General features: G+C 49.9%; 1 pseudogene; it reads left to right on the top strand.

Moving 5' to 3' along the window:
* Window positions 1–1,279: 1,279 nt before the first annotated feature.
* LOC136055889 (olfactory receptor 14C36-like) lies at window positions 1,280–3,051 on the top strand (annotated as a pseudogene).
* Window positions 3,052–8,443: the final 5,392 nt, after the last annotated feature.

Below are 8,443 nucleotides of genomic sequence, written 5' to 3' on the forward strand. Positions count from 1 at the left end.
CTCCAATCTGGTGGGACCTCTCCAGATAACCAGGAATGCTGATAGATGGCAGAAAGTGGCTTGGCAATCACCTCTGCCAGCTCCCTCAGCACCCTTGGGTGGATCCCATCTGGTCCCATGGAGTTGTGGCAGTTCAGATGGAGGAGTAGATCTCTGACCGTCTCTGCTTGGATCACGGAGGGTGCAATATGTGTTCCGTCCCAGACTTCCAGGACAGGGCAAGCACCCTGTGGACAATTGCTCTGTCTATTAAAGACAGATGTGAAGAAGGCATTGAGAACCTCAGTCTTTTCCTTATCATCTGTGGTTACATTCCCTGCCTCATCAAGTAAAGGAGATAAATTTTCCTTAGTTTTTCTCTTGCTGTTAATATGTAAAAATGTAAAAGGGTTTCCTGTTCTCCTTTACAGCAGTAGCCAGTCTAAGTTCAAGCTGGGCTTTAGCGTTTCTAATTTTCTGCCTGCAAATCTTGTCCAGTTGTCTCTAGTCACCCCAAGTAGCCTGTCCCATCTTCCAGAGGACATAGACTCTTCTTTTCTCTCGGAGTCTCAACAAAAGTTCCCGGTTCATCCACACTGGTCTTTTTCTCCTCCAGCTCGACTTACGGGACTCCGGGACAGCCTGCTCCTGTGCCTTTAAGATTTCCATCTTGAGGAGCATCCAGGCTTTCTGGACCCCTTTACCCCTCAGGAGCGAGTCCCAAGGGACCCTTGCAACAAGCGTCCTGAAAAGGACTAAGTCAATGAATAAGTCTACCCTCCGGAAGTCCAAGGTAGCAGTTTTGCTAGTCACCCTCTTGACATCACCAAGAATAGCAAACTCCACCATTTCATGGTCACTCTGGCCAAGACAATCTCCAACCTTCACATCTCCTACTAGTCCTTCCCTGTTAGTGAAGAGTAGGTCTAGCAAGGCATCTCCCCTGGTAGGCTCTTGCACCAGCTGTGTCAGGAAGCAGTCATACACACATTCTAGAAATCTCATGGACTGCTTCCTCTGCGCAGTATTATATCTCAAGCATATGTCAGGGAAGTTGAAGTCCCCCATGAGAATGAGTGCTGGCCATCGTGCAACATCTATGAGTTGTTTATAGAACACCTTGTCTATTTCTTCATCCTGACTAGGTGGTCTATAACAGACCCCCACCACGATGTCACTCCTAATGTCCATCACCCTGATCCTTATCCATAGAGACTCTACTTTATCATTTCCAAATCTTGATTTGTCATTATCTTCTGCACTCCTGACAGCAACTCCATGCCCAGGAACAGCAGAGCAGATGCCCAACAGCAGCTCCGTCAGCGAATTCCTCCTGCTGGCATTGGCAGTCACGCGGCAGCTGCAGCTCCTGCACTTCTGGCTCTTCCTGGGCATCTACCTGGCTGCCCTCATGGGCAACGGCCTCATCAGCACAGCCGTAGCCTGCGACCAGTGCCTGCACACCCCCATGGACTTCTTCCTCCTCAACCTCATCCACCTCGACCTGGGCTGCATCTCCACCACTCTCCCCAAAGCCATGGCCAATGCCCTCTGGGACACTAGGGCCATCTCCTACGCAGGATGTGCTGCACAGGTCTTTTTCTTTTTGTTTTTGTTTTCAGCAGAGTATTCCCTTCTCACAGTCATGGCCTATGACTGCTTTGTTGCCATCTGCAAGCCTCTGCACTACGGGACCCTCCTGGGCAGCAGAGCTTGTGCCACCATGGCTGCAGCTGCCTGGGGCACTGCTGTTCTCTATGCTCTGCTGCACACTGCCAATACATTTTCTATACCACTGTGCCAGGGCAATGTTCTGGACCATTAGTTTTTTGTGAAATTCCACAAATCCTCAAGCTCTCATGCTCGCATTCAGACTACCTCAGGGAAACTGGATTTATTGTGGTAAGTGTTCTTGCCATATTTGGGTGCTTTGTATTCATAGTGCTGTCCTACGTGCACATTTTCAGGGCCGTACTGCGGATGCCCTCTGAGTAATGCCGGCAAAAAGCCTTCTCCATGTGTCTCCCTCACCTGGCCGTGGTTTCCCTGTATGTGGGCACGGGCTTCTTTGCCTACCTGAATCCCCCTTCCCTGTTCTCCCCATCCCTGAACCTGGTGGTGTCATTTTTGTACTCAGTAGCGCCTCCAACACTGAATCCCCTCATCTACAGCATGAGGAACCAGGAACTCAAGGATGCAGTGGGGAAAATGATGGCAAGGACACATTTCAGCAGGGTTTAAACATGAGAATCTCTACAACTGACTCACTGTCATTCCTGTAGCAGGCTCATATTATGCATTTTCACCTTTAAAATGGTTATCTATTTCTATTAATTGCTACATTTTTTTGCTGTTCATTTATATGTGTGAGTGTGTAATAAATATTATTGGTTATTATTCCTAAACATGCATTTGGATTCTGTCTGCTTCTACTGAGGCATCACGCTGCTCTTTGTCTCCTGAAGCCCATATGAATTCTGGGTCAGTGCTGACTCTCACGCAGCCTCTGTTCTTATCTCTGTATCTATAGAGAAATGAGATGCCAGCAGGCACTGTGGAGGTGATACAGGCTGGATTAGCAAAAGGGATGCACGTTTTAGCCTATCAACCAATAGATTAGTTCATCAAAAAGAAACCAATTGTGCACGTCCTGAAACTTTTTCTTTAGTTGCTGTGGTTTCGCTTAGGATGGCCAAGAATACTCCCATTTAATCTCTGTCGAAACCAGGTAGACGTCACCGCAGACCGCAAGCCTCCCCAGCAGCACTCTCTTGACGCCTCCTCGGATCGCTCAGCTCCGTCGGAGTAGGGTAGACATGGCCGAACATTGCACGACGACCCTGGGGCGCCCTCTAAGCGCCTCCGCTTAGCACGCTGAACTCCGTCGAAACCGGGTAGACGTGGCCGAAGATCGCACGGTGCCCCGGCTGCCACCTCCGTCTGCTGCCGCCGCCGCTTGTGATGAGAGACCAGGTCGTTTCCGTAGCCAGGAAGACGTGTCTGGCGTTCCCTAGCGGCACCGGCATCGAGCATCGGACGCCACCATTCGAGACGCGAGAGACAGCTGTGTAGACCTGGCCGGCATTTTGAGACGCAATGGGCAGCAAACTCTCCCCGCCACCGTTAGGGAAGCGCAAGAAAGATTAGCCGGGTAGACGTGGCCGGCATTTTTAAACGCGCTGTGATTTCTCGCCACCGAGAAGCGCGTTTCTCCCCCCTGGCTGGGGGGCAGGGGCTATTGTGGCTGGTAGGTACCTCGCTCAGTTCTGAAGGAGTACCGTTCAGACAGGAGGATGTCTCACTTGGACTGGAGGGTGTCTCTTTCAGGTTGGAGGATGTCCATGTTGGATTGGAGAGCTTCTTGTTGAGACTGGAGGGCAACTCGCTTGGTCTGGAGGGAGTCTAGATTGGACTGGAGTGTCTGATTGTCAGCTAAATGAGTCTCTTTCTGGATCAGGAGATTGTCCCTTTCAGCTCGGAGACTCTCTTGCTCTATTTCAAAAACTCGATGCCTCTCTAGGATAGTATTGAATAAGGCTCGGTAAGCATAAGCCAGACCCCAAGTACTTCGGGCCTCCTCAGGTCTCTTTGAGCCGCAACATCCCTGTCTCAAATATCTGCTTAAGTTCTCAGGATCTTGCAGGTGTTCAGGAGAAAAGTTCCATGACACCGGTGTTGCCCATTTCTCTAAAGTCTCTCTTAAGTCCCTCCAAACCTCCTGCCAGTCAGTATTCTCTGGCTCTGGGGAAGGCTTTCTCAAAGTATTATAAATACAGATACTGATGAAGAGTACGTTCAGGGAGACTGACACCACAATCATTACGAGAACTTGATGAGCATCCAGAAAACGCATACTGAATTCAAAGGACAGGCCAGGAGTGTTTAAAAATCACAAGTTCCATAGAGTTAGCAATTCCATCTGGAGTTACTCCCTCCGGAAATGAATGGCACATTGTATACAAAAGCTAGGTAGGTAAGTCCATCAGTGTTTTTAGTTTATCATATAGAGACCAAGCTCCATGGATCAGACTGGCAAACTTAATTAAGTCCCAGTACATTCTGAGCATAACAAGTTAAAAAATGATGAAATACAGTCCCTTTAAGAGCAGTTTAAAAAGAGAATGCATTTTTTTTTTTTTTTTATTCTTTACTGAAACTTTCTTAAACTTTACTAAGAACCCGCCGCTGTTAGGGAAGCGCGAGTTTCACCCAATTCTGGGCACACTTGGCCGGAGACAGCAAGCCATCCGACTGCGCCATCTCCAATCCGCCGCGGAGCGCTCGGCTCCATCGGAATCGGGAAGACGTGGCAGGCGACGGCAAGCCGCCCCGGCAGCGCTCACTAGACGCGTCCTCATTTCGCTCAGCTCCGTCGGAGCTCGGTAGACGTGGCCGAACATTGCACGACGACCTCGGAGCGCCCTCTAGGCGCCTCCGTTTGGCACGCCCAACTGCTTTGGAACCGGGTAGACGTGGCCGGAGATCGCACGGCGCCCTCGCAGCCTCCTACGTCCGCCGCCGCCGCCGTTCACGACGGGCGACCAGTAGCCGGGAAGACGTGTCCGGCGTTCCCTAGCGGCAGCGGCATGGAGCACCGGACACAAACGTTCTAGACGGCTTTAGCAGGGTAGACCTGGCTGGCGTTTCCGAAACGCACAGGCAGCGAGCTCTCGCCGCAGCCGTTCCCGTTAGCGCGTTACGGCTGTTGCCGGGTAGACGTGGCCGGACATTGCACGATGAAATCGTAGCGCCCTCAAGGCACCTCCTATTGGCACTCCAACTACGTCAAAACCGGGTAGTCGTTGCCGGAGATGGCAAGCAGAACCGGTGGCGCCCTCTATCCGCCTCTTCGGATCGCTCAGCTCAGTCAGAACCGGGTAGACGTGGCCGAGGATCGCCAGGTGCGAAGAGGTTTGCCCGGTTCTGGGCACACTTGCCTGGAGTCGGCAAGCCAACCGGCTGCGCCATCTCCAATCCGCCGCAGAGCGCTCGACTCCGTCGGAACCAGGTAGACGTGGCAGGCGATGGCAAGACGCCCTAGCAGCGCCCTCTAGACGCCGGCTCGGATCGCTCAGCTCCATCGGAGCTCAGTAGACGCGGCCGGACATTGCACGACGCCCCTGAAGCGCCCTCTAGGCGCCTCGGCTTGGCACGCCCTACTACGTCGATACCGGGTAGACGTGGTCGCGGATGGCACGGCGCTTGGCTGCCACCCTCGTCCGCCGCCGCTGGCGACGAGCGACCGGATCGGCTGTAGCCGGGAAGACGTGGCCGGCGTTCCCAAGCGGCACCAGCATCGAGCACTGGACGCCAACGTTCGAGACTCGCGAGAAGGTATTAGCTGGGTAGACCTGGCCGGCATTTCGAGATGCAACGGGCAGCGAGCTCTTGCCGCCGCCGTTCGGGAAGTGCGGAACGGCTGTAGCTGCGTAAACGTGGCCGGCGTTTTTAAGACACATGCGCTGTGATCTCTCGCCGCCGCCGTTTGGGAAGCGTGAGAGGTTCGCCCAAGACGGGCACACTTAGCCGGACACAGCAAGCCACCCGGCAGCGCCATCTCCAAGCCGCCACGGAGTGCTCGACTCTGACCCTAACCAACAGCCCCAAAACAACCAAAGGAAGGGCAGCCCAAAGGAAGGACAGCAGGCCAGGGTGCGTCCACGGTGAGGGGGATAGGGTGCAAGGTGGAAAAACCCCACAGCTCGCTCAAGTGAATGAAGACCTGGTGAGCAGAAGGAAGGACGGACAGGCAGCTGACTAGACGATTGATCTCAGGGAAGGAAGGAAGGGAGGGAGGAAGAATATGGGGGAGGAAAAATTCAAAAGCAATTGGCCGGCGGATCCAGGATGGAGGTTCAGGGAAAGCTGGCTGCCGAGTCTGGATGGAGTGTTGTGACTGGGAGAAAAAAAAAAAAAAGAAATGGGGTTTAGGTGCACAATACAAACGTACGTACGTACATACATACCTAAATATGTATACAAGTTATATAAAAATAAAGAGGCAGCCCTCCTGACCAACCACTCCCCCCCACTGAAAAAAAAAAACGGCCAGAAATTGAAAAAACAAAAAAATAAAGATAAATACGAGGAAAACAAATTAAAAAGATGAAAACGTATTTTTGTCTTGAGACAAAAACCCAAAGAAAGCATTCATTATTCAATAATTAATTCAATAATTATTCATTTTAATTAAAAAACAAAAACAAAAAAACACCGCCTTTCACCACCACCACCAACTCCTCCTCCCCCCAAAAAAAAAACAAAACACTTAAAAGTAATAAAAAGTTTGGTAAAAACATGACACAGATGTCGGGCGGGGTGGATCTGTGGCAGGTAAGGTTGGAGGGGGGGAGGGGGGGGGGTGTTAAGGGAGGGAGGGAGGCAGAGGGAGAGAGACGCGGAGCCCAGCCTGGCCGCCTCATCACATCTACCCCGCTGAAGAAGGAATCTTCGGCTGGACAAAAATAATTAAGAAGTAAAAATAAAAACAATCACGGATAAATAAATGAAAAAAAAAAACACGGGGCAGAGGGGCCTGGGAGGGGGAAGCGAGCAGGCCGACAGGTCTACCCGTCTGCCCGCCAGCCAGCCCGCCCTCATGGAATGCGCTGCAGCGGTGGGCGGGGAGAAGGATGGGGGGGGGGCAGGGGGCACAATCGCAGTTACATAAATAGTTAAATATATATATAGGAAAAAAAATAATCGAACGATGTTATATTTTTGTAATAAAATTTACTTTCGAGAGACAAGTATGAAATAGATATTTTCGACAGGTGAAAAATAAAAAATAGTATAAAAAATATTTTTGTGAAACAAAAACAAAACATGAAATTTTTTTTTTTTTCGCGAAATAAATAATTTTTAAAATGAAAAAAATAAATATGAAAATACGTTTTCTTTTACAAAAGTTTGTGAAAATAGATTTGAAAATGGAAAAAATCATATAAATTGTGAAAAATATATAATTAAAAAGGAATAAAATTATTGAAAAAAAAATAAAGAAATATAATTTAAAAACAGTCACAAAATAAAAACCATTTAAAATATATTATTTCGTGAAATAAATACATAAAAATAAATAATTAGAAATGGAAAAGTAAATAATTAAAAAGTTGAACAATGAGAAAAAATAAATTGTGAACTAAATTATGAAAAAATAATTAAAAAGAGCTACAATTAAATAAAATTGATTAAAGAATTGAATATATATGTATTTGGAACCGAATAAATGATAATTAAAAAATAAAAATTTAAAAAATACAATTAAAACCGGATGAAAAGTAAATAATTAAAGAAATGAATACTTATGAAAGTTAAATATTTTGAGATAAAGTACAGAAATAAAAAAATACAAAAATAATTTTCTTTTTCTGAAATAACTATGAAAAGGGAAAAAATAAATGATACCTAAAAATTTTTAAAAACTTAAAAAAAATCGTGAGAGAATGAAAAAATAATTAAAAAGAGCAAAAGGTAAATAAATAAGAACTGGAATGTTGAAATTATATATATAGTTATATATATACATGGAAATAAATAAATAAATAAATGTTGCCGCAAAAAAAGTTAAAGAAATAATGAAATGTTAGGTGGAAAAAAAAAATACGCTGCAGCCCTGGGGACGGGAGGGGGAAGCGAGCCGGCCCACAGCTCTACCCGTCTGCTCGCGGCCGGCCAGGCAGGCAGCTGTCGTGGCAGACGCCGCAAGTGGGGGGCGGGGGCTCTGGAAGAGATTAGATGGTAGATAGACAGACAGATAGATAAGGAAAGAGGAAAGAAAAGGCGAAAAGAAAAAGGAAAGGAGAAAGGGAATTGAAAGGGGCAGGGAAGGGAAAGAAAAAAAGTCGGCCAGGTCAACCCCCTGGCTCGGGGCGGAAAAGGCCGCCGGGAAGCTCGGCCCGCCAGGTCTACTCCCAGCTGTGCCGGAGGGAAGGAAGCGGTGCACCCCGCCGGTTGAGCCGCCCGACCTCCCCCTTCGCGCCGCGCGGCGCGAGATCTGAGGCTGCAGCGGGAGACGAACCCCAAGGAAGGGGGCGCGCCCGGAGGCGGGATGCGGGACGCCCCACGCCGGCGAGACCGAGGGCGAAAGCGCGGAGGGAGGCGGCGGCGACGAAGGAAGGGACGCGGCCTCGCGACGGGGCCCGGGGGCGAAGCGGCGGCGTGGCCCTGAACGTGCGGAGTCTCTCCGCCCGAGACTGAGGCCGCGGGGGAGGGGAGGACGGGGTAACACATCTACGGCCAGGAGAGGCCGGGGGGGGAGGCGCGCCACCACGTCTCCTCTCATACCACTCGCCCTTTCCCGCCGGCCGGCCGACCGCACTCCGGCCCCGCGCTCTCGCGGATCGCGACGCGGACAGCCCGAGTCTTTAAACCTCTGCCCGGCTCTGCGGCCGGGGTGCTGGTGATGGGGGAAAGGGAACGCGGCCAGGGGCCGGTCCCGCCCCCACAACAACCCCCCCCCCCC

Source organism: Cyrtonyx montezumae, unplaced genomic scaffold (assembly GCF_038088225.1).
Source record: "Cyrtonyx montezumae isolate F1298 unplaced genomic scaffold, pur_monq_1.0 scaffold_49, whole genome shotgun sequence".
NCBI lineage: Eukaryota > Metazoa > Chordata > Aves > Galliformes > Odontophoridae > Cyrtonyx > Cyrtonyx montezumae.